Here is an 8609-nt window from a genome sequence, read left to right on the forward strand (position 1 = left end):
CGGCCGCCGCGCCACGCCACGCCCCCTCCTCTGATGGCCGTGCGGGCTGGGAGGGGTTGGGTGGGGCGCTGGAGGGGCGGGCGTGCAACCAGGCTGTGTCGCCTCAACCGGGGTTGATACGCAACTTCAGGAAGGGAACTGTTACCCGGTCTTTACGCCAGGCCAGTCCCTTGGCAGGGCCTGGTGTGGAGGGGTTGGGCCGTCAGCGGCCTAGACTTCACCATCTTACCCTCTTTGGAACCCCTATCTCCTGTCTTCCGCCCCTCTGAATCTCGTAAGGCTGCTAAGAGTACCTGAGGATGCTGAGGGGAAGTATGGACTGATCTTTAAGTCAGGAGAAAGCCTTGAATTCCAAATCTAGGCGTCACAGGGCCTGGGGCCATTTGCTTTAATAAATAATTTATGGAAACCTGTTGCAGTGCCTTTTGATGACTTTGGTTTTATGTGTCCTGAAGGACACTAGCGTTACAAGGACCCTAAATGGTGTCACAGATGTGAGTTAAGACCAACCTCACCTGTAGCCTGGCTTTCTGGCTCTTATATTTCCATGAAGCTTGGAACCAGGCACGAGGTTCCAAGTAACTGGATTCAAAGTATTCTAGTTCAGAGGACTGGCAGAGTACAAGAAAGTCTGGCCTCACTCATGTGAAGCTTAAAGAAATGTTGAAAAGACTGCAAGATCCTATAAACCTAGACATGGCCAATTTCAAAAAATAATCATTCAAATGCAAGGTGAGGTCCTAGCTTGATGTCTACTGAATTGGCTTCCACGAGGCACCCACACCTTGGGCAGAGAAGAGCAGAGGTGACTCATACACTGGGAGGGCAGCAGGTGTGTTCCTAGGCAGTTGACTGGAATCCACAGAAGAGACAAAAACTTCTCTGTCCCCACTCTGCTTATCTGCACTTATTCCTCTCCACAGTAAATCACCTCAGATATTCACTTCAAATCATAAAATGAGTGACTAGGAGAGTGCCCAATCTATCATGCAAATTATTACAGACCTCAAATCCCCAAATCAGAAAAACTCAGGTTTAAAATAAAAATCTGAGGGGCACCTGGGTGGCTCAGTCGGTTAAGCGTTGGACTTCGGCTCAGGTCATGATCTCACCATTCATCGATTCAAGCCCCACGTCGGGCTCTGTGCTGACAGCTCAGAGCCTGGAGCCTGCTTCAGCTTCTGTGTCTCCTTCTCTCTCTGACCCTCCCCTGCTCATGCTGTCTGTCTGTCTGTCTGTCTCTCTCTCTCTCAGAAATAAAACATTAAAAAAATTTTTTAATAAAATAAAATAAAAATCTGCTTGTCCCCTAGGTTCCTCAGAAATACTCCTTAGCTTTATAGATAGACTTGTCTTTGGTTTCACATTTTGTCTCTTATCTATCCATTCTATACAGAGAATGACTGAATATGGTATTACATGCAGTAGCAGAAGGCTGCCTCTTGAATGGTTAATGAAGAGGCCCTGATGCACAGAATAGTGAACACTTTCATTTAGGGGAACTCACTATAAGCAAGAAATGTCTTTGATTTACTAAATTATCTTAAAAACTTATGTTTGTTTTAATATAAATATGCTTCCAAATACATTATTTAACATTTTCCCCAAAATTGCTGAAAAAAAAATGGTTACTCACAGAGGACATACCAAGTTTTTCCTGCAGCTGTGAGACCTCCTATCACATCACTGAATACTGGACATTTGCCTTTCCTAGCATGACAGTAGGAGTATGACAATAGAAGACCCATAGAAAATTGATGACATTGTATGTCCTATAAATAAAATAATTACAAAATATTGAGGGAAATTGTAGTTCTGAGACACAGTGGAAGGTTTAAAAATCAAGGATAATTCCCTAGAAATCTTCTCTGATGAGAGGCAGTAGGGCTGTATATTGGTTTGCTAGGGTTGCTACAACAAAGTACCATAGATTGGGCCTAAACAACAGAAATTTACTTCCTCACAATTCTGAAAATCCCAAATCAGGGATTGTCAGGGTTAGTTTCCTCTTCAGCCTCTCTTTTTGGCTTTTGTAGGCCATCTTCATGTTCATGTAGCATTCTCCCTGTACATGTGTCTGTCTAAATTTTCTCTTCTTATAAAGGACACCACTCATATTGGATTAGGGCCTACTCAATATGACCTCATGTTAGCTTAACTACCTCTGCTGTGACCCTATTTCTAAATAAAGTCATAGGCCAAAGTATTGGCAGGGAAGTTGTCTTCAACATATGAATTTGGCAGGGAAACACAACTCAACCCCAAAACAGGTCCTGTTGACTCAGAACAAATCTCTGAGGAGAATGTGCTACTTGACCAATGGTAATATCTCTGAGTTCAGAGGAGGTATCCACTGGCTGATTTTGGTTCCTGGTGAGAGCTCTCTGGATAATTAAGGACCATCTTCTTGCTCTGTCCTTACATGGTGAAGAAAGAGACATCATCTCTCTACTGTCTGTACTCTCAAGGGAAATAATCTCATCATGAGATCTCTCCCCTCATGATGTAATTACCTCCCAAAGGCCCCCATCTTCAAATATCGTCATATAGTGAGTTAGGGCTTCACCATATGAATATTGGGAGGATACAATTCAGTTCACAGGATCAACCATTCTATACTTAATACTTAATATGTTTAATAAGTATACTTGATATACTTAATAATATGCTTAATAAATATACTTAATACTCAATACTTACTATGCTGAACAAGTTTTTTCACATCTTTATTTCTTGACATTGAGGAGATGTGAAGTATTCAAAAATAGGCCTCTGCTTTCACCTCCAAATTATCTCTTCTTTTTTAATCGTTCTTTGCTTTTAACTTATGGAACATTTGTAATATTCTTTCACCATACATCAGGTTAGAAAACCAATATTAATGACTAGCATGTATTAAGTGAGTAATAAGGTGTGCCCAGCACTATGCCATATCTCATTTATAATTATCTCTATTTGATAGAAAGTGGGGACCAGAAAGGTTAATAAACTTACCTAAGGTCACATAGCTAGTGGCTGGTTATGGTAGATATCATGATTGACTCAATCCCCATTCCATATTCTATTTTAAAAAATTAAATGCTAAAACCCACATTTTTCAGATCATTTTGCTTCTGATGTTTTGGAAGCAAATTGAGTTCCACGAATCAGATGTATTCCTCCTCAGTCTGGTAGGTGGAGGTAAAACAAAAGCCATTTTTCTACTTCTGGCCAAACTAACCTAGAGTTTTGACAACTAGTCTCCAAGTTTGGGTCTAGTCACACAAGCTTCATGAGAACAACAGCCAGTGGGGTGGCAGCAACAGCAGTTTCCTAAATTCTAGCTTGGAGCTATGGTGGGATGCCCTTGACATCAACAGCCTAGTTATGGCCCTCTGGCTTCTGTTCCTCCATCCCTTACAAAAAAGTGGTTTGGTTTTTTTTTTTAAGTTTATTTATTTATTTGGGGGGGGGTGGCAGAGGAAGAGGGAGAGAGAGAATCCCAAGCATAAGGCTGAAACCCAGGAACTGCGAGATCATGATCTGAGCCAAAATCAAGAGTCAGACACATAATTGACTGAGCCACTCAGGTGCCCTGCCCCCCCACTTACAAAAAAGTTTTTAACTGAAGTTTTTATTGAGATAATTAAACAATTTGAATGTATTTGTAAGAAATAACACAGTGTTACCCTTTACCCAATTTCCCTCTTTATCACCTCCTCAGAAATTACAGTGCACTATTACAAGCAGGATATTGACATTTATACAATTCACTGGTCTTATTCAGACTTCCCCAGTTATACTCATTTGTGCACGTGTCTGTGTTAGTGTGTATGTGTTTATACAAAGCCTTTTATCACACATGTTGTTTTATTTGACAACCACCAAAGTCAAAATGCTGAATAGTTCTGACATGGATGCCTCATGTTGCCCTTTTACATCACCACCCCTAATCCCTGGAAACTAATCTGTCCTCCACTTCCAAAGTTTTGTCATCTCAAAAAGTATCATATGTGGAATCATACAGCTTGTAATCATTGGGAATTGGCTTTTATCACTCAGTTTAAGTCTCCTGGAGATGTATCCAAGTTATGTATATCAATAGTTTGTTTGGTGTTCTCAATGATTAGAATTATTTCATGGTATAGATGTACTGTAGTTTGTTTTGCCATTTACCTATTGAAGGATATGTGGGCTGTTTTCATTTTGGGGTCGCTACATATAAAGCTACTATGAACATTCATGTACAGTTTTCTGTATGAATATAGTTTTAATTTTGCCCAAGAGTCCAATTGTTGTGTTGTATGTTTGTTTACTTTTTTTAAAAAATGCCAAACTTGCTTTTTTGCAAAGAGTTTGTAAACAAAATTTCTCACACTAAATCTTTTTCTGCTTGGAATATCAATGGTAGTGTCTGTGTCCCACTCTACATGCTGGCTGACACAGCAATAGAGATTAGACACAAAATCCAGACTCGGGGCTTGTAACTAAAGCTGAAAGACTAATGAAATGGTTACTTGTGTGTGAATATGAGTGAGAGAGAAGCACTGTAGTAGGGAAAACATACAAAGCAGAAGTGGAGACCATTTCCTTTTTACTTTACCGCCACTTCAGTATTTATACCAGTTTTCCAGTTCAGGAAACAAGCAGAATAGAAGTAGTGACTTTTTAGGTCAGATCTTATAAAATCCGACTCTATTGGAGATAGGACAACTTATGATCTTTGTGTTTCATTATGTTTCTCTTTGGAATAATACTAAATTGTGTGAGTCTCCTTCCTCAGAATTCATGGCAAAAGCAGCAGAGTTTTAGAAACAGAATTGGAAGGTGACAAGATAGCTCTGAAACTTGTAAGGACTTCCTGAAATCCATCACCTCACTTTGGAACTATTGCATTTTACTGATGAAATCACACTATTGCAAGTTTTTTGGACTGTGTTTTTAGAAAAGGTAAAAGGCATTCAAAATAACTGAAGACATGTATTTATCATATCCTCACTCTTGTCATTTTCTATCACACAGCTCTTTGTCTTCAGGTAAATGAGCATTAGAAGTATAAGCTCTGGATCCTGGATGTATGTCTATCTCTAGTAGAGCATGTGTGCCTAAACACATTGCCTTTACCTATTTTGATTTTTAATTTCCAATTTTTTTTAGTTGAATGAATAGTTTTCAAGCCAGAAGGGCTATTTATTGAGAAAGTTTTCCACTTTGGTAATCTGAGTTTCCTAATTCACAAAATCCCAGGGATCAGAGCCTTGGGATCATTGCTGTGCTGCCTAACTATAGAATCTCCACTCAATGCATACAACATTGTTTTTCCATTAGTGGTATCAAACCCGGGGGGAAGTATGTGAAGCTTTAATTCTTCCTTGGCTCCTATTTTCAGCATTCTCCTCTCTGGATTTGAGAACACATGTGTGCTCACTATTCTATGATATTTCCTAAAGATTTGCTCAAAAAAAGTGAATCTCCAATAACACAAAACACTAAAGACGAAGTAATACATTATTCCTTCAATTAGATGAGGGAATAAAACACCTTTGACTGCCCATGGAAAATTTCCAGTTCCTGGCTTCTAGTCTGATCCTTATAATATGTCAAAATTGTCTCAAGGTTAAAATATAGTTCCCATTTTTAATTCCAAACATTTTTTTATTTGTGTGTGAAAGAGAGAGACAGCATGATCAGGGGAGAGTCAGAGAGAGAGGGCAATACAGAATCTGAAGCAGGCTCCAGGCTCTGAGCTAGCTGTCAGGACAGAGCCTGACGCAGGGCTCAAGCCCACGAACTGTGGGATCATGACCTGAGCTGAAGTCGGACACCCAACCGACTGAGCCACCCAGGCACCCCTAATTCCAAGCATTTTTTAATGTTTATTTATTTTTGAGAGAGAGAGAGTTGGGAAGGGGCGAAAAAGAGAGAAACACAGAATCCAAAGCAGGCTCCAGGCTCTGAGCTGTCAGCATAGAGCCCAACGTGGGACTTAAACACACGAACCACAAGATCATGACTTGAGCCAAAATCAGATGCTTAACAAACTGAGCTACCCAGGTGCCCTTTAATTCTAAGCATTCTAATTCAATAAAAACTTTACCCTTTTATACTAACATGTTTAACATATTCCAGATACTGTCATAAATGTCTAACTCTTTCAGATGGAGCCCATTTCAACTAGTAATGGCTTCCCATCTTCCTTCTAGTACTTGTAAAGGTCCTGGCTATGAGCCTAATATATACAGGTAACAGAGGAATGCTAGGATTATAAAGGCAAGCACCACAAATCCTATGCATTAGAAATTTTGCTATATTTTCTTAGAGAAACAGGAAAGAGAATTTTAAAAAAATTAATGTTTATTTATTTATTTTGCGAGGTGGGGAGGGGGAGGGAGGAAGGGAGCCATCAGGGGAGGAGCAGAAAGAGAGGGAGACACAGAATCAGAAGCAGCCTCCAGGCTCCAAGCTGTCAGCATGGAGCCCAATGCAGGGCTCAAACTCACTAATTGTGAGATCATAACCTGAGCAAAAATAAGGTGCTTAACAGACTGAGCCACTCAGGTGTCCCATGGCAAAGAGAATTTTGATCCTAATGAATTTTTTTTAAATGCCCTCCTCCTTCCCACCAAGAGGGAAATTCCTTCAATCTATGGAAGGCAAGCCTTAAGGATGCTTCATACTAGGGTAGAAGGAGGACTAAAGAGTATCTGGATTCTGTCCCACATTGTGTTCTAATCATTAGTGGGAAGACACACCATTGATGTGATACTAAATGAAACCATTAAATAATCTTTAGATGAAGATCAGTGGTAATTTGTCCCAAGTTCTCAAAGCAAAGTGTAAGCCCTCAAAATATCAGCTTAAAGAGCAGTAAGTATTATCAGGGGCAGAACCTTCAGCTGCCAGCAAGCAGTGGAGATAGTTGAGGCAAAATCAGTATCAGCTGTGGTCTTGGCACGATGAGTATAGCAGCACTTAATCATTATGGCAGAGACTATGGTTTGACTTCAAACACAAAAAGTATTCAGCAAGTGTTCAGGGAAAGGAGAACCAAGCATGTTGATTAATCTGAATCATCATAATTCCATTCTTCTTGTCAGTGAAGGATTGACACAGACCAGTAATGCAACTCCACCCAAGGTGATGTGATGGGTATAATTGTTCCACTGTTGAGTTCCCCCTCCCCCCACCTCCCATGGGATATATCTTCAAGTTAGTATTGATGGTATTCTGTCTTTCTGGGAAGGGACCCAACCAAATCCTGCCTGATTACTGCATGCAACAAACTGCAATTGGTTTTGTGGGTGAGTAATTTGAGCAGGGTCTTTCTGGGCAGTCCTTCTGATCTTCATGATATCATCTGAGGTCACTCACTGGTGTTGAGATGATGGCTAGTATGGTCTAAAGGGTCTGAAAGTCTTCACTCACAGTAAGGTGCCTTATCAGGGAAGGCTCGAAGGCTGACATCGGCAGAAAGTTCAGATGGACAGAACTCTATATCTGGCCTCTCTATATGATCTCTATACATGGTTCTTCCAGCATGGTAGACAACTTACACAGTGGGTCAGGTCCAGCAAGAGTAAGTGTTCTAAAGGACCTAGGAAGAAATCTCAAGACTCATTTTGATGGCCTTGAAGTCTCAGAATATCACTTCTATCATATTCTATAGGTCAAAGCAAAAAACTGAGTAAGCCCAGCTCAGAGTCAAGGGAAGGGAGTTAGATTTCACCTCTTTATGTGAGAAGCAGCATAAATATGCAAAAAGGAATTGATGAAGGCCCCCTTTGGAAGCTGTCCACTTCAGGTCATCCTTGGGCCACTCAATTCACATCCCTTCCTCAGGCAAAATACACTCACTCCACATGCTAGTTTTCTATTGCTGTGTAGCAAAGTACCACAAACTTAGCAGCTGAAAACAATACACATTTACTGTCTCACAGCTTCTGTGATTAAGAGTCTGGGACCAGCTTGCCTGGGTTCTATGCTCAGGGTCTCACATGACTGACTACAGACAAGGTGTCAACTGGACCCTGTTCTCATCTGGGGATTTGACAGGGGAAGAAAGTGCTTCCAAGTGTATTAGATGGGTGGCAGAATTCATTTACTTGTGATGTGTGACTGACAACCCTGGCTTTTTTCTGGCTGTCAGAAGAGGCTAACCTCAAGCCCTAGAGATATCCTGCAGTTCCTTGCTTTGTGGGCTTCCTCAATATGACTGCTTACTTCATTAAGCCAGCAAGAAGAACCTCTCACTTCAGTAAGCTAAAATGGAGTCTTATTTAAACATAACCTAAACATCTCATCACCTTAACCATATTTGTTTGATTAGAAGCAAGTCACAGATCCCACCGTCACTCAATGGGAGGGAATTCCATGAAGTCATAAATATCAGGTGATAGAAATTATTGACTCCAGGGTCTACCTACAACCCTTTCTCTCTGGAGGCCCCAAAATTTGGTGTCTTAAACAAAAAAGTTCTTATTCACTTTTGAATGACTCAGACGGAAAGTTTTTACTTTAGATCACTTTTCTCATTGCAGGCAAATGGCATCTGTGACTGGATTCATCTGAAGGCCTAACTGGTCTAGAAGTCTAAGATGGCTTCTTCAATCACTAACATGCTAGAGCCTGGG

This window comes from Crocuta crocuta, unplaced genomic scaffold (assembly GCF_008692635.1).
Source record: "Crocuta crocuta isolate KB4526 unplaced genomic scaffold, BGI_CrCroc_1.0 scaffold24, whole genome shotgun sequence".
NCBI lineage: Eukaryota > Metazoa > Chordata > Mammalia > Carnivora > Hyaenidae > Crocuta > Crocuta crocuta.